The sequence below is a fragment of the Chiloscyllium plagiosum genome, chromosome 10, assembly GCF_004010195.1.
Source record: "Chiloscyllium plagiosum isolate BGI_BamShark_2017 chromosome 10, ASM401019v2, whole genome shotgun sequence".
NCBI classification, from domain to species: Eukaryota; Metazoa; Chordata; class Chondrichthyes; order Orectolobiformes; family Hemiscylliidae; genus Chiloscyllium; species Chiloscyllium plagiosum.
Window position 1 is genome coordinate 48,013,616 of NC_057719.1, and position 18,730 is coordinate 48,032,345.

General features: G+C 39.3%; 1 protein-coding gene across 6 annotated transcripts in view; it reads left to right on the top strand.

The window, feature by feature from the left end:
- Positions 1 to 18,730, top strand: part of ktn1 (kinectin 1) — a 141,252-nt gene that overhangs the window by 3,865 nt on the left and 118,657 nt on the right. Inside the window, exon 2 of one of the 6 annotated variants that reach the window (XM_043697723.1) lies at positions 1,946 to 1,983. The exons of 4 other annotated variants lie outside the window; for them this stretch is intronic. The gene's annotated coding sequence lies outside the window, so the exon portion shown is untranslated. Of the gene's footprint in view, positions 1 to 1,945; positions 1,984 to 14,097; positions 14,120 to 18,730 lie in introns of those variants that run through there. One more of the 6 variants, XM_043697725.1, reaches the window with a different exon arrangement.

Here is an 18,730-nt window from a genome sequence, read left to right on the forward strand (position 1 = left end):
TGACCATTTTCATCAAGAAGGACAACAGCAACAGATAACATGGGAGACCATCATTGCAAGTTCCCCTTCAAGCCACTCCCCATCCTGACTTGGGAAATATATTGCTGTTCCTTCACTGTCTCTGGGTCAGAATTCTGGGATTTCTTTCATAAAGACTTTGTGGATCAACTTGCAGTACATGAACTGCAGTGATTCTAGAAGGCAGTTCACCCCACATTTTCAAGGGCCAGTAGTGATGGGCAGTAATTGCTGGCCAACCAGTGACATTGATGTCCCATGAATGAATTAAAAAAAAAATGAAGTGGTAATGCAGAGGGGTGCAGTGTGGAGTGTAGTAAGATGTTGAAAATGTTCAAGAGACTGTAGTTAAAAATCACACCACATCAAGTTATAGTCCAACAGGTTTATCTGGAAGCATTAGGTGTCTGTGTGCTGCTTCTTCATCAGGTAGCTGTCACTCTGAAAGCTAGTGTTTACAAATAAACCTGTTGGACTATAACCTGGTGTGGTATAATTTAAAAAAAAAAAACGTTTTGTCCACCCCAGTCCAACACACTCTCCTCCATATTAAGAGACTGTAGTCCGTTTTACATAGTATCCGTCAGACTTTTAGTTTGGTTCTGTGGATGGGGAAGAAACTAGATTGGAAGATCTTGAATGCTGGTTGGTTACAATCAGTTGCTGTTTGGTACTATGGAAGTAACATCTGAACTCAAATGTTTTAAGAAACATACTGAAGGCAGGATAATTGGGAGAGTAGTGAGATCAAAGGTTCATTGTGATTACATTTGGAATGTCTGTATAACTTCCTAAGAAATAGGAATAAGGGTAGGCTGCTCCTCTCCTTGGGCCTACCTTGTTATTCAGTAGTGTCATGGCTGATCCAACACTTCTCATGTCCACTTTACTGCCCTTTTTCCCTATAACTCTTGATTCCCTTACTGATAAAGAATCTCTCCCTGTATTAAATAAATACAAGGACTCTGCTCCCATAACTTTGTGATAAGACATTGAACTTTCTGAGAAAGGAAGTTTCTCCTCATCTTAGTCTTAAATTATTGCCCCTTAAATTTGAGGTGATGCTCTATAGTCCTGGACTCTGCCATGAGGGCAACCATCCTGTCAGCATTTACCTTGTCAAGCCCTTAAGAAACCTATTTGTGTAAATGAGATCACCTCACATTCTTCTCAGCTCGATGACACAGCTTAGCGTTTTGATCATAAGACAGTACCTTCATACTGGGGGTCATTACAGTGGACCTGCTCTGAATTTGCCTCCAATGAAATAATATCTTTTCTTAAATTAGAGCATCAGACTGTCACAGTACTCTGTGGTCTCACCAGCACGTTGTATAGTCAGGATGTAAATAATGGTGTACATCTTCTGCTATTAACTTGGAGGAAATTGTTACCTCCATAATTAGATGGCTTTGGTGTAAAGAAGTCATTGTGTAGTTAGATGTTGCCACATTTTGTGTTCAAATTAAATCTGGGCCTGATATCGCTGAGGAACAGAAGGTGACCAAGGACAGGGAAACTTTGGGATTTTGGGTTTGGTTGTGTGGGAGAAGAATTAAAGGATTCTTAAAAAAAAAAGTTATTGTTCTTTATTGTAGCCGACACCAAGAAAGTTAGCATTGCTTGCACATTCTTAATTATTTTGATGCATAGCATCTATCTTGGGATTGGCTTGATAGGATGAGAACATAAAAGTCGCGAGTGAGGTTCTGGAAAAGCACAGCTGGTCAGGCAGCATCCAAGGAACAGGCCAATTGACATTTTGAACTTCAGGTCTTCATCAGGAGCCCTCATTTTCTCCTAGGATGAGCGCATAGCTTCTTTCCTGCAGCATTTTTATAAACTGGTTTAGCTTTTACTACAGTCTGGCAACTTTTGTGGTCAGGTGTCCAAGTAAAATGACCACATTTATTGCATTCCTTTTCAGAACTTGACACAATGGGATTTGAACACTATGCTTTATGGGTAAGAAGGAATGAAATAACTTTCAGTTTATCCTGTAATAATTTGTTTATAAACATTGGCAAATGAATTAAATTGTGGAAGAAGTGTCTCTATTTTCAAAAAATAGTTTTGTTTTGAAGCGTTAATATGTATTACTTGATGCAAAATCCTGTATTAATCATTTAAAGTTTAGACTATTCTAATTTCTTTTGTAATAAAGATGTACTGATGCAAAGGCAAATGTACGATTTCAATCCTCTTCTGATTTTTTTTTTTGCTTTTTTTTTTGCCCGAGTTGAAGTTTGAAACCTAATAAAGGTTCACAAGGGAAGAAGGAGGAATGGACAAGTACACAAGTTTCTGGCTTTATATTACTGGGATAAGGAATAGGTGTAAAGTTCAGCATGCGGTGAATCGTAGTGCAGCAGACAGCTGCATGTGACTGCAAAGCAATCCAAAGAATGTGTTCAAATCCCACCTTGCCAGTTCTAGAGTTTGAATTTACTCCAAAGTTCTTCAATTTTTCAGAAAGAAACTTGTTCCGAAATTTCCTTTTAAGGAAGGCACGGTGGCTCAGTGGTTAGCCCTGTTGTCTCTGTGCCAGGGACATGGATTTAATTCCAGAGTTGGGCGACTGTGAGGAGTTTGCACATTCTCCTGTGCCTGCGTTTCCTCCGGGTACTCCAGTTTCCTCCCACAATCCGAAGATGTGCAGGTTAAGTGAATTGGCCATGCTAAATTGCCATAGCGTTCAGGGGTATGTAGATTAGGTGCATTAGTCAGGGGAAATTTAGAGTAATTTGCAATGCCTGTGGGTGGGTTACTTTTCAGAAGATTGGTATGGACTTGTTGGGCCGAATGGCCTGTTTCCATACTGGAGGGATTCTATGATCTGTTGTAAGCCGTTTGGTAGTCTATTATGAGTAGAATTCCTGGTTGACTTCAGTCACAAATGCTTTAGCCCAAGAAAGTAGCTGAGTGATCTGATCCCAAGCTGATTAGGGATAGGCATTGAATGTCAGTGCCACATGATGTTTTCAGAGATACATCTTTGATTTTATACCTGCCTCTAATTCAATAGAGAACCTGGTTTTCTTTGAATCCTTGATACAATGACCTCCCAAAAGTAGCACTCCAATTCAAACTTCTTTTCTCTCTCAATACTGGTCTTCAGTATAAATCATAAATTTTTTGCTATTGTAATTGAATGTAGATCCAGTTTCATAGAATCCCTACAGTGTGGAAACAGGCCCTTCGGCCCCACAAGTCCACACTGACCCTCCGAAGAGTAACCCAACCAGAACCATTTCCCCATACCCCATATTTACCCCTGAATAATGCATTTAACCTACACATTCATGAACACTATGGGCAATTTACTCCAGCCAATTCACCTAATGTGCACATCATGACTGTGGGAGGAAACCGGAGCACCCGGAGGAAACCCATGCAGACAAGGGGAGAATGTGCAAACTCCACATAGACAGTCACCCAAGGGTGGAATTGAACCTAAGTCCCTGGCACTGTGAAGCAGCAGTGTGCACCACTGACCCACCGTGCTGTTGTTTCTTTCAATAAATTGAGGATTTCCATCTCTACTTGAAATACCAGAGCCCATCAATCTCTGGGTGAAAAAGAGTTCTCTTTAATCCCCTTTACTACTTCATCAATTGCCTGCACATCTGTGCCCCTGAAGGGCTCTTGTGGTTCATTCTTGTGTTTCTGGCCCAGCTTTAAGTTTCTTTTGCTCAGGGGTTATTCATAATGTATCTGAACAGGTTGATTTTCAAAAATAATTAAATCTGTAGTAACTGACTTCTCCATAATGATAAACACTTCTTCCCTGTCCAATCCGTTCAAGCCCTTCATTATTTTGTATAGCTTGATTTAACCTACCCCACAACCTCCTGCATTCCAAGGAAAACCATTCTAGCCTATCCAATCTTTTGTCATGGTTGCAATTTTCAAGTCCTGGTAACATTGTTGTAAATCTCTTCTATGCTATTGCTACAATTATGTCCTTCCAGCAATGTGGTGGCTAAAACTGTACACAAATTCAATTGTGGCCTAATCGGTGTTTATTTTCTCGTCTCAGTTTTACATCCCTGTTTTTGTGTTGTGACTTGTCTAATGAAGGATGGCCTCCTGTATGTTTTATTGACCTGTCGATATGAGCTCAAGTTTCTTAATTTCTCTACCCAACCCCCTCTATATTTTCATATGCTTTGTGTTCTGTTGATTGTGTTTGTCCTTTCCAAATTTGTAACCTTGCACTTCTCTGGATTGAATTAAGTTCACCAAGTTTCTGCCCGATTCAGCAAACCTTTGATACAATGCCGCAGTCGACAGCTATCCTTTCACTATTCACTACCCAGTGTATTTTTGTCATCTGTTAATTTTCCAATCACAACTAAGTCTAAATCATTGATATGTTACAAATAGTCATTGAAACACCTCTGAAAACTGTTACTTTTGTATCTTGTGATTGAATTTTAAAAATTTTAATCCAATATGCCACATTTCATTTCGTGGACTTGAATTTTTCGGACCGGTCTGCTATATGGCACCTTATCAAATGCCTTATTAAAATCCGTATAGACAGCATCCACCCTCCTGAGTACTCCTCATAAAATCAGTTGAGTTAGTAGGTATTACATCACTGGGTAAACCCCTCTGCTAATTTAAACCCGATACACAAGCTCACCTCGCACCATAATCTGTTAAAATTTGAGAGACAAAAGACTATCCCAGAGGTCTCTATTTAAAATAAAAATTAACAACATTTTATTTTTTTGTCTAATAGAGAATATTAAACCCAACAAATATTTACAACTCCTTTTTCTCTTAAACCCATCTTTTACCTCCTGATACTGGTCTGATTTTAAAAGAAAAATCCTGATTTAAGATTTACAAAAAAAGGAATCACTTGTCAAAACCAAGTCAGCTTTGTCAATTCTCCATTGTAGATTTTCCTCCTGTTGATTTTTCTCTAGGCTGGTTTCGATGTTCTGCTGTGCGAACTTCTTATAGGCAGGTACCTTTCAGGGAGCTCTTATGCTCGTAGTCTATATTTTGACAGTTTTTTTCAAACTATTCAAAATGTCTGGTGTTATACCCCAAAACATCAGTTCATTTCATTGGTTTTAATATTATCAGAGTACGAAATTCAAAGTTGATTGGATTTTGGTATCTTGGGGCATTATTCCAACTGCCGAATTAGAATATGTTTGTTTCATGCAGCTCAGCTGCAGCTATATTGTTTCGACAAAATGTTACATTTTTACTTGGAACAGGACTCTCCGTCCTTTTGTCACTCCTTTTTTCAGTCCTTGCTAGCTTTTCAACTCTATTAAAGGTACAGTACACACCTACACTGTCATAACAGCAAGACACAACACTGCGTAACAAAACTATATGAACTGTCCCTCATTTGTCTTTCTAAATAGCATTAGATCCATTTTCAATATTAATCCTACTGAGGTCAGAGTCACTGATCTATGTTTCTCTCTTTTTGCATAATTGTACAATTGCATTCAATCAATTTTCTGATACTTCCCTGGTCCCTAGTGAGGATTAGAAAATTATCTTCCCAGAATCTGTTATTTCTTCCCTGGTTTCCTTTGAATAGCATAGAATGCAATTCATTCTGGCCTTGGTGATTTAACTGCTATCAATCAGTTCTCCTCCATTATTCTCTCTCTCATTGTACAATTTTACAGAAAATTAACATTCTTTAAACTAGATTGTTTGCATTATCCTTCTCTGAATTCAGTCTTCAGGGTTGATGCAGAGCACTGCTGCCTCAGTGCCAGGGATGTGGGTTTGATTCCACCTTTGGGCGATTCTGGCTGTGTAGAGTTTGAACTCTGTCTGCATGGGTTTCCTCTGGGTGCTCAGTGTTCCTGCCCAAGTCGAAGAATATCTAAGTTAGGTGGATTGGCCAGATCAAATTGTGCGTAGTATCCAGGGTTGTGCAAGCTAGATGGATTAGCCATACAAAGTGGGTGGCATGGTGGCACAGTGGTTAGCACTGCTGCCTCAGCGCCAGAGACCCAGGTTTAATTCCTGTCTCAGGCAGCTATTTGTGTGGAGTTTGCACATTCTCTGTGTCAGCGTGGGTTTCCTCCGGGTGCTCTGGTTTCCTCCCACAGTCCAAAACTGTGCAGGTTAGGTGAATTGGTCATGCTAAATTGCCCATAGTGTAAGATGTAGGGGAATGGGTCTGGGTGGGTTGCTCTTTGGAGGGTCGGTGTGGACTTGTTGGGCCGAAGGGCCTGTTTCCACACTTTAAGTAATCTAATCTTAAAAAAAAAAGTTATGGAGATAGGACAGGGGAGCAAATATAGTAGGATGCTCTTTGGAGTGCCAATATCAACTCGATGGGCCAAATCCAGCATGGAAACAGACCCTTTGGCCCAACCTGGCCATGCCAACCAGATATCCTAACTTAAACTAGTCCCATTTGCCAGCAGTTGGCCCATATCCCTCTCAACCCTTCCTATTCAGATGACTTTTATATGTTATAATTGTGCCAGCCTCCTCCACTTCCTCTGGCAGCTCATTCCATACATGTACCACCCTTTGCGTGGAAAAAGTTGCCCCTTGTAAACCTTGCTCCTCTCACCTTAAATCTATGCCCTCTAGTTCATGACCTCCCTACTCCAGGGAAAAGACCTTTGTCTTTTTACCCTATCCATGTCCCTCATGATTTTATAAACCTCCTATAAGATCACCCTCCGCCTCTGATGCTCCAGGAAAAACACCCTATTCAGCCTCTCCCTATTGCTGAAACCCTCCAACCCTCTGAACAGCCTTGTAAATTTCTTCTGAACCCTTTCAAGTTTCACAACATTCTTCATATGGAGGGAGGCCAGAATTGCGTGCACTATTCTAAAGGTGGCCTAACCAATATCCTATACAGCTGCAATATTGCCTCAACTCATATATAGTCAATGCTCTGACCAATAAAGGCCGGCGTACTAAATGCCGCCTTCACTATCCTATCTACCTGTGACTCTACTTTCAAGGAGCTATGACCCTGCAGTCTATGGTCTTTGTTCAGCAACACTCCCTAGGACCTTACCATTAAGTGAATAAGTCCTGCTCTGGTTTGCTTTTTCCAAAGTGCAGCACCTCACATTTATCTGAATTAAACTCTATCTGCCACATCTCAGCCAATTGGCTCATGTGATCAAGATCTTGTTGTAATCTGAGGTAACCTTCTTCACTGTCCACAACACCTACAATTTTGGTGTCATCTGCAAACTTACTGACTATACCTCCTATGTTCACATCCAAATCATTGATATCAATGACAAAAAGCAGTGGGTTCAGCATGGATCCTTGTGGCACACCACTGAGCACAGGCCTCCAGTCACCAGTTCTGTATTTAAATGGCTAGTTCTCCCTGTATTCCATGTGATCTAACCTTGCTAACCAGTCTCCCATGGGGAACCTTGTTGAATGCTTTACTGAAGTCCATATGGTTCATGTCCACCACACTGCCCTTATCAATCCTCTTTGTTACTTCAAAAATTTCAATCAAGTTAGTGAGACACTATTTTCCACACACAAAGCCATGTTGACTATCCCTAATCAGTCCTTGTCTATCCAAATATATGTAAATCCTGTCCCTCTAACAACTTGCTCACCACCCATGTCCGACTCGCTGGTCTCCAGTTCCTTGGCTTTTCCTTAGCGCCTTTCTTAGATAATGGCACCACGTTAGCCAACCTCCAGTCTTCCAGCACCTCACCTGTGACTATTGATGGTCCAAATATTTCTGCAAAGGGCCCAGCAATCACTTCCTTAGCTTCCCACAGAGTTCTAGACTACACTTGATCAGATCCTGGGGACTTGGTCATCTTTTTATGCATTTTAAAACATTCAGCACCACTTAAAACATTCTTCTCACAAACTTTGAATTCAGTACCACCTCCGAAATATGGTACTTCAAGATGGCTCCATCTATTTCCCCATATTCGATATCTTCCATGTGCTTCTCCACAGTAAGCACTGAAGTTTAGTATCTCCCCTATCTCTTGTAGCTCCACACAAAGGCTGCCTAGCTGATCTTTGTGGGGCCCTATTCTCTCCCTAGTTACCCTTTTGTCCTTCATTTATTTGTAAAAACCCTTTGGGTTGTTCTTAACTCTTCGCCAAAGCTATCTCATGTCCCCTTTGTGCCCTGCTGATTTTCCTCTTAAGTATACTCCTCCTGCCTTTACTCTTCTAAGGATTCATTTGATCTATCCTGTCTCTACCTGACACTTGCTTCCTCCCTTTTTTTTTCTTCACCAAAACCTCAATTTCTCTAGTCATCCAGCATTTCCTACACTACCAGCCTTGACCTTCACCCTAACAGGAACATACTACTGATAAAACATTTCAATTTTTCCTTAATTCTACCAGCCAAATCTTCTTTTTTGTCTCCTTGCTTTACTTTCCTAATATCATCATCGACTTCAACACTGTATATTCTATACTCTTGCCAGCTTCCAAAATTACTCTTAAGAATTAATCTTGTTTTAAGTAATGAGGTTGTCATGGACTATATTTAGCTCACCAAGTATGCTTCTGTATAACAGGAAGCTCTGGGTTTAGTAGTACCACCCTTTTATTTTTCCATTGTGGCGATGTCTATGTTGCCTGTAGAATTTTGCTTTTAAATGCCTCCCACTGAACATCCACTAACCTTGTTTCAAGTAGTTGGCTCCAGGCCACTTTTAGCAGATCATCTCTCAGCTTTGTAAAGTTTGTCAGTTCTCCTAAATGTATGTTTTGTGCCTGTTTTATCCTTGTTCATTTGCATAATGATACAAAATTGAGCTGCTATGGTCACCCAATGGTACTTTATCCACAGTTTCATTTCCTGAGATGAAATTTAGAATGGCTTTCTGGCTCGACTGATAGAAAAATTGTTGGCACCTCCCTGTGATTGAATAATTGTCCAGGACCTGTTTTTGGGCAGATACTTAAGATAACTAGAAACAATATTCAACGTACTAATAGCATCTCTGTCCTCACCCCCCAAGCTTTACGGATAATTGGATTTATATCAGTGGCCAGCACTGCTACCTCACAGCGCCAGGGACATGGATTCGATTCCAGCTTCGGGTGACTGTGTAGACTCCACCTCCCAGTGTCTGCGTGGGCTTCCTCTGGTCTGCACTAGTTTGCTCCCACAATTCAAAGCTATGCAGATTAGGCAAATTGGTCATGCTAAATTGCCCATAGTGTTCAGGGATGTGTAGGTGAGGTGCATTAGTCAGGGGCAAATGTAACTTTTTAGATTGGGGAAATTCGTTTAGGAGGGTTGCTCTTCAGGGGCCTGGTGTGGACTTGTTGGGCCAAATGTCCTGTTTCTGCATTCTAGGGATTCAATTGACAGCCTTTTTTTTTGAATCGGGTATTTCTGAGAATTGCCTGTTAATTTGTTTTGTTTTCATCATGATTCATTTTTGAGACACTGGTTGTCTTTTAGATATGTAAAACATGTTCAACTGGAGCCATTTATTCAAGTCATGGAATTCTGGCTATTAATACAGGGAACCAGATAGCAAGCGGTATTTTTTGGTTAAATGAAAACTCTTATCTGAAGCAATTTGGTACAAAAATAGTTGGTTGATATTTTTAAACTGTGCTCCAAAAGTAGCCCAAGACCTGACTGTGCAATTGCTAGAGCCAAGCAAACATAATTTCATGGCAGTCAACTGCTTTGGTCTCAGTACAAACTCCTTTTTACATATTTTTAATCAACCTATTCAGATGCATTATGACTTGCAGGTGCGTTTTGAGTTCTGGCCTTCTGGCCTGGAGATAGGATACTACCACTGTGCCACAAAAACCCTATACTTGTGGGGAGAGACCAATAATGCTGCATATTAGTAAAGAGTGTCCTCTCTACAAACTAAATGTTGGAATACTTCTCTGAACTCAGTAAAGCATGGCTTTTTACTTGGCTGTTGGTCATTTATTTGATGAATGCAAATCCCTAGTGTATTCAAGTACCTAATGACTGGGCAGCCCATTGTCTTTGTGGATGTGTAAATTTATTTTGCACTTTGTACCTGTTTGAGGTTTACTCTAGTCAATAATCCAATATTTGCATGTGGGTGCTTGTTACCTGCCATATGTCAGGGTTGTCAGAATTTAATTTATTTTGCTAAGTATAAACATCGGGTTGCTGCAGCATGATAACTTCATGCAAACTTTGGTTGCATCTGAGAAACTGGACTGTGGGTGGAATTTTAATTGATATGAAATTCAAGAAAGAGTTGACTGGGGTTTGTAAACTAGGCTTCCTTTGTCCACAAGTTTGTGTAAACTGTATTGTAAGGATCAATTAAGGTGTGAGGTGTCATTATTCAAGTTGTTTGTTTGAAGTTAGATGTCAAATGAAAGTGGAAATGTGATTTGAAGGCCCCATTATAATGTTTTGGGTGGCTGTTCTGACTTGCCTTTATTTACATAAATCAAAAATTGTTTGTTTATTAAGAGATGGTCATTTGAAAAGTGCTTTACTTAACTTCAGCAGCTCTGTTCCAAATTGACAGACAATTTGAGTAGGACAGGTGAATCTAGATTAGTTTTTAAAGTGAGGACATTCTTTTCAATTTTTATAAATGCAAACTAGACTTGTTTAGAATTACTGTGCCTTCACACTAGGTTCATCCATTAAATGTGCATAAAAATAAATTCATGTTCACGACTTTTTTACTGCTGAACACTACTTTTTTTTTGAAGAAAATTTGCTGATTATAGTTCTAATATAACAGACCTGTACAGTTAATATAATTCATTCAATATCAGAGGAAATGAGGTAAACATTGCTTTAAAAAAACTGACCCAAGGTGATGAGACTTCGTGTTTCGGAAATATATCTAACCTGTTAGATTGAACAACAAGCCTCTTCAGATAAACAGCATTAAAGCTTGCAGCAGTTAGGTGTAATCCAAGCTCAGTACACTTTAATTAGTTGACAGTGGTGAGTTGGAAGACTGCAGATGGGATTGAGGACATTACGACTGAAGAAAAGGGTATTTTGCTATCAATAGTGAGTGACTACTATCAATCTATATCCATGAGAATATAGATACTACACTAATTCACTTTTGGCAATTACCACTTCCCTTAATGATTCATTTCTTACCAATGTCTTAAATTCTCCATTGTCTTACCTCCTTAAGTAATTTTCTTTTAACTGTCCAACTTTAATGTTTACTTTCTGCTTCACTAGCTTTGAGCTCTTGTGCACTCCCCTTTCACCTCTGCATTTGTGGACCTTCAGCTGCCTAGGCCTCACAGTCAGGAATTTATTTTTTTTAGACCTCGTACCACCCCTTTTTTTATTTGAAAAGATTCTCTTTGCTCATTGACCAAGTCTTTTGCTGAATTCCTTTTTTTTTGTTAAAAGGTGACATAAATGCAATCTAAATCCCTTTGAAAAAGGGCATAACGAAAATAACCAAGTCACAATTATATCCTTAGATACAAAGGATTACGATTTAGTTTTCTCTGATTTCAGGTTTTTTGCTTTCATTTAACTTGCTTATGATTTAGGTTTGGTGACTTTTAGTTGCAATATTGGAATGTCTGAATCTTTTTTGGATGTTCAGAGTTTCATGTGTTGATACGGTGCCACATAAAAGGTTGTCGCACAGGATTGGTGATCATGGTATTAGGGGTTAGTTGTTACCCTGGATCAAGAATTGGTTAACACAAAAGACAATTGGGATTGTGTATTTGTTCAGGTTGGACTCTGCTTGGTCATGTTGCAGCTGTAGAGGATACTGGTTAGGCCATGTTTGGAGTATTGTGTACATTTAATCTCCCTCCTTTCAGAAGGATGTTGTGAAACTTGAAAGGGTTCAGAAAAGATTTACAAGAATGTTCCCTGGATTGGAGGGTTTGAGCAATAGAGGGGGGAGGTGGTGCTGAAAAGTTTACCCTATAGCATCAGAGGCTGAGGGGTGACCTTGTGGAGGTTTATAAAATCGTGAGGGGCATGGATAGGATAAATTATACAAGGTCTTTTCCCTGGGTTTCCCTGAGCATAGGTTTAGGGTGCAAGGGCAAAGATTTAAAGGGGAACATTAAAGGGCAATTTTTTCACACACAGGGTGGCGTGTGTATGGAGTGAGCTGCCAGAGGTAGTGAGGGAGGATGGTACAATTACAGTATTTAAAAGGCAACTGGATTGATATATGAATAGGACACGTTGAGAGGGATATGGGAGTAGATTAATTTAGGATATCTAGTTGGCATGGAAGAGTTGAACTGAAGGGTATGTTTGCGTGCTGTACCACTGTGATTCTATCTAACTAGTGGAGTGTCTTTGCGGTTCTAGGATCAATAATTTACAATCGAATTAACTGGATGAGGGGGTAAGTAATGTATCCAAGTTTACTGAAACACCAAAATGGTGAGTATTACATTTGATGTCTTGCACTTTGGTCAGAAGGTTCAAAAGGCAAGAATGTTGTTTAAGTGGATAGAAGTCAAAGCACGGGGATCTGGGTGTTCTTGTGCATGAAGCATAAATTAGCTGGCAGAATGAACAAGGAAGTAAGAGGACCAATAGAATTTTGGACTTTTTAATCTGGGATGTTAGAGTTTAACTGTACTGGGTGTTTGTGAGTCTGCACTCAGTGTTACATGTGGTTCGGACCTATTCAGACATAGTGAAGGGATGGACTGGCATTGGAGGCAGTTTGAAAGTGATTCACCTTGGCTGAATCCTAGGATGAAGGGGTTAACTTGTTAAGAACAGGTTGGACCTTGACTCATACTAGTATTTATAAGTAAGGAGGCTTGACAGGGTAGATGTTGAGAAGATGTTTTCACTAGTGGGCTAATCTCAAACTAGGAGAGGCAGTTACACTGTAAGGGACACATTTTGAACGGAGATGCAAAGGAATTTCTTTCTCCAAAGGTAGTGTATATCTGGAATTCTGTAACCCAGAGACATGTGGAAGCTAGGTGACCAAATATATTTAAATAAGAGGCAAATGGATTTGGAAACCATTGAGGAATTGACATAGGGCAGATCAACCATAATATTAATGAATGCCAGAGCAGGCAACAGAGATGAGTGCCCTACTCCCCTGATTTTCTTATTTCTATATCAGTGACAATTTGCCTCTGTTTAAATGTAGAGTGTGAGATCTGTCTGCTTGATTTGAACCTTCCCAGAATATTGAGAACAAGATAATGTTAATAAAGCAACTTGATATTTGAACTCCTGAGTTAACAGGCTAAAAAGCAAAGGAATTGGTATTTGATTTTCTTTTGGAAGAATTGGTCAATTTCTGGGGTTCACAGTAAATAAGCAGGACATATTCATCAAAAATAGTATAGTGTCTGGACATCCATAAAGTCTTGGGTTTCACCATATTTGTGGAGAGGTAGCAACATAAAGTTTGGAGATTATATCATTAACCAGGTGGAAAATGCAGTAATAGTGTTGATTTTTCTGTTTCTCCTGTAGACGTCTTGTATGTGTCAAGACCTAGTCAGATCTAGGGGAAAATAAAGTAAGCTGTAAACCTATATTTGCTGTCAGCTTCAGATTTTCATCCATCTTTTGTTAAACTAGAAAAGTTTTTTGTTTTATTATATTTTTGGAATATTTTTTAAGAGAAAAGAAACTATTTTGTTTGGGAAAGTCCAAGTGTTCATGCTCACTGACTAGTTCAGGACCCCCCCCATATAAGCAAGAATTGATTTTTAATATTCTGTACCATCTTTGTCAAATCAGTATGCATCCATATGCAATAACTAATGGTGATGCCGTTTTAAACAAGCACATAGCATATCCAAGAATTTTTAAATCTCAAATCGGTTTATACTTAACCTCACTGAGAATACTTAAAGCTGGTTCTACTTGTACTTGACCTTGATACTTAAGTTCTTGGTGAACAGAACTGAGATACTGAAGCAGCTTACCTTTTGCAAGAAAGCCTCCTGGAGTGTATTACTTGATTTCACATTATCTTACAACTTGCCAACCTTTTGTTGAATCTAAAAGGGCATGTTGAAAGGAATTGCAAGCCAATTACTTCAGCTAGCAACTCTGGACTTTGACGATCCCTCTTTCAATTGGCTAATCTTTCCAACCTCAAATTTACTTTATCATGAGAAGTTGTATTTTGAAAAGGTAAGCTAGCAAAGTTTTTGTATGTGCTGTCAGATAATTCAAGCAATGTTGAAATTTAACACTCATTGAACAGTTTGTTTCCCTAGCAGAGATAGATATGACTTGCAAAGCTGATCCAGAAAGCACCCACAGTTTTCTATCCTACCGCAATGTCAAGGTGGCAACATCTAGCTGTTAAATTATTCCAACTTAGTTACTCCGTTTTATTTTGCATTTTAAGCGTGTCTCCGTTAAATTTGTTTGAAAGCAAAATGTTGCAAGAAACCATCAAAACTGATTCAGCAGATTTTTTTTTTCAGTTGCTTTCCTTTTGCGCTTGTTCTGTTTTCATTGAGAGAAATGTACTTTATCTTGCATTAGTGCAGTCCTTGAAATGTTGAGGTTATAACTCACACTCAAATTTCTCTAGGGTAGCAGATGGTATTTAATATTTTGAAATAAAATCATCCAGTTGATAGCAATGAATCTGGCAATTTTTATTTTTTTTTTCAGTTTGAGAGTTAATATGTGGTTGTCTGCGTGGGCTGCACAGTGGCTCGGTGAGCACTGTCTCAGCTCGAGGGATTGGGTTTGATTCCAGCCTTGGGTTGTATGGAGTTTGCTTTCTTGAAGCATTAGAATAACGAGGCATGGTCACTTGCAGCACAAAAAATATAGGACTTCATTAAGCATTTTAGTGCCTTTTAGTCTTTATAATCATTTATTGGGCTCTGTTGGGTTTTCTGTATGAAACTGAAATCTTACTCGCCACCTTCAAGCTCAAAAGTCAAATTCGCTTTTTTTGGAAGTTGGTTTTAAACAGTATGTGAACATAGACATTGAGTAGAGCTGGTCCATCTTGTCATCCAAAAGAAACCAATGGTTCGCCTCAAAATTAAAACATCTTAAACTATTTCTTTTATTATTTCCACTGCTAGACCTGATGTTGATTTACACTATTCCTGTTCTGAATCTCATCACAATTTATCTCTGTTCTTCTGAAAACCCATGTCTCATTACAGTTGCTTGATGGTGACTTCATTAATTAAACCATATTAATTTGATGAGACTACCTTTTCTTTTGGATTTCTTGCATGCTCTAATCTACTTGCAAGCATCTAATATAATGTTCAGTAAAACCTTTCATTGACTTTGGCTCCTCAGCTTTATACTTTTGGCATTAAAATCCTTCCAGTTGCTACATTTCAGCCTTCATCCTTGGCCAAACCGCTCTATATGCATCAATTTCGGCTTAACCCTGTACTCCCATTCTCCTTCCTGCACAACACTTGGTGACTTAACATTTGAAGGTTATGATCAAAAATCAGTCTTCCTTAATCTTCTGCAAATATATTATTATAAAACTCTTGGTCGTCATTGCCGCCTCCTATTCCTGTATATATGTGATACTTGTACTTGGAATTGTTTGCAGTTTAAGGTTATGTAAGGTACCAGAACTGTTAGTTTGGATAAGGTACACTTTTTTTTAAATCAAAGGCTTTGAAAATTATTTTGTGTCACAATTAATTTTATGTATGTCATACAGTCATGACTTACTGGATAGTAGGCTGGAAATTGAGTTCCAATGTTCCTGCTGTCATGGCAAAAGTTTTTTTTTAAAAGATGCAAAATCCATTAACAGATTTTTTTTTTAGACAAGCCTTAGTACTTAATAAATTGCACTTAATTACAGGTCAAGAACTAAATTAAATACCTAACATATCTCCAAGCTTGTGTGCACAAAAATGGTGAGAATGTGAACTGAGAGGATGATACAGAAATGCTTCAGTGTAATTTGGACAAGTTCAGTGAGTGGACAAATGCGTAGCAAAGCAAATATGATGTGGATAAATGTGAGGTTATCAACTTTGAATGAAAAACAGGAAGGCAGACTATTATCCAGCAACAGATTGCATCAATGATTGGCTGCTCTTGTACATAAATTTCTGAAAGGAAGCATGCAGGGGCAGTAGCCAATGAAGAAAGCAAATGATATGTTGGTGGACTTAGTGAGAAGATTTGTATACGAGCAGATGTGTGTCAATTTTATAGGGTCTTGGTGAGACCATGCATAGAATTTTATGTGCATTTTGGCCTCCTTATCTGAGGAAGGATGCTTTAGCTGTTGAGGGAGTGCAAAGAAAGTTTATCAGGCTTAATCCTGGGATGGCAAGACTGATCTATGAAAATAAACTGGATTGGTTAGGGCTATATTCATTTCATTTTAGAAGAATGAAGATGGATCTCCGAACTCCATAAAATTCTAACAAGAGATTAAGTATTTTCGGGAAGGATATTCGTGCTAACCAGGGATGACAGTCTTGGCATATGAGGTAGGCCAGTTAGGATTGAAATGAATCTGTGGAATTCTCTGCTGCAAAAAAATGGTTGAGTCTAAAACACAGCTTCCAATGAGGAAGTACATACGGTATGAGCAGGTAGGGAAAAAGTTTAGTTTTGGGTTGTGTGAGACAAAAGTTCAGCTAGCATGATTTGGATCAGATAAGAACTTTCAGTAAACAATGAGGTGCTGGAGGCAAGGGTAGTGGGTTAACCAGATGAAAAAGCATTCATTGTGATGCCAGGTGGCTGGATCTTTACTGTTAATGCTCACTAACTGTAGCAGTCACCCAGTCAACAAAGATCTTACCTCATTTGGATGCTGCTCCCTGTAAGTAATTATATATTTCCTTTAAGAATGTGCTCTTTGAGAGAAGACAGAATTCATGTCTCTGTGCACATGAGCAATTTATTTTCCCCCTCCCTCCAGGGCTTGGAATAAAGATGGAGGGAGAGCCATACTGTGGCTGAGTGTTTGCTTTGCCTGATAAGGGTATAGGGAAATGGGACGATTCCAAGGAGGAGTTAGATATAGTTTGTTACAGTCAAAGGGTATGGGTGAAAGCGAGTAAGATGCTGAGTTTGCCAATCAGCCTGAGTTGGCTCAGAAGTGTAGGGGTGGTGCAGTAGTTAGCACTGCTGCCTCATAGTGCCAGGGACTTGGGTTCAATTCTAGCCTCGGCAACTGTCTGTGTGGAGTTTGCACATTCATTACATGTCTGTGTGGTTTTCCTCCAAGTGCTCTGGTTTCCTCTCGTAGTTCAAAGATGTGCAGGTTAGGTGGCATGGCCATGCTAAAGTGTCGAGGGATATGTAGGTGAGGTGGATTAGCTATCAGGAATGTGGAGTTACAAGGTTGAAGAGGTCGGTGTGGGTTGGATGCTCTTCACAGGGTCAGTGTGGACTCTGGGCCAAATGGCTTGCTTCTACACAGTAGGGATTGTATGATTAAATTTTGAGTTTGGCCCTTCGACTTTCTGTCTCTAAGTAAATTCTACAAATTAATACTCTTAAACTGCTTTTAAGCTGTCTCTTCAACTCTCAAACATAAGCAGTTTTAAAAAAACGCGAGCGGAGGGAAAACTGAGAAAAAACAGTTCTGTCATCTTTGTTCAAATGATCTGTTAGTTCCTGCTAATCTGAAAGTTTCTCCTTGATCTTTTATCAGAGTGCTTCTATTTCTTTCTTGTAATTATTTTTATTGAAAAGAAAGATTTGAGTTTTTTACAAAATTAATAGACTGGTGTATCCACTTTATAGTATAATAACAGCACCAATATAAAATTAAGAAAACTAACAGCGAACCTACTCTACAAACTAGCAAAACACACAATAAGATAGAAGCAGGGAAACAATACACCATTCTGCTTTTTCTCTGTTGGCTACAGAAAGGTCTGTCTGGACCTCTGACTACAGAATCCGCGAACACAATTGATCTCTTGGAAGCCGACGTACCCCTCATTGCATTAGAGCCAGTCTCAATACCAGAAACTTGGCTGTTCGTGCTACGTTTTCCTGAGAATCCATCACCTCCTACATGTTCCAGAACAGCATACCTCTTTGAAATGGGTATATCCACAAAAGACACCTGCACGAGCTGCCTACCTCTCTTACCCTTCCTGGAGTTAGCCCATCTATGTGACTGTATCTGAGACTTTCCCCCCTTCCTATAACTGCCATCCATCACATACTGTTGCTGTTGCAAATTCCTCATCGCTTTTATCTGTCTCTCCAACTGATCCACTCGATCTGATAAGATTCGCATCCAACAGCATTTATGGCAGATATAATCCGCAGAAACCCTTAAACTTTCTTTAAACTCCCACATCTGGCAAGAAGTACATATCACTGCAAAGGCCTTTTTTTTTTTTGCTCCTTCACAATCTACAGACCCAGAAAATAACACCGTCTTATTCCTCTACAAACACTGCCCCAGGTTAAATTAATAGCTATGGCATATATTTTAAGTTTAATCAAGAGACTCCTCTCCAAAAACAGATAATCAAGAAAGAATCCACTATACTCACTACTGCAGCCTTTCTCTTGGACAGACTTAAAACAACAATGAACTTATCTGATTCTGTGCTGTGAACTTCGCCCAATAGTTCCTCCAAGATCAGTTGTGAATTTCACTGTTTGTTTGTTAATTTTCCCAGATGCACTCCAGTGTCCAGTAATACATGAATTCAAACAACAGTTTCTCTTTCCTTCCTTCCTTCCTTTTTCTTTCCTTCCTTCCTTTTTCTTTCCTTCCTTCCTTTTTTCTCTCCTTCCTTCCTTTTTTCTCTCCTT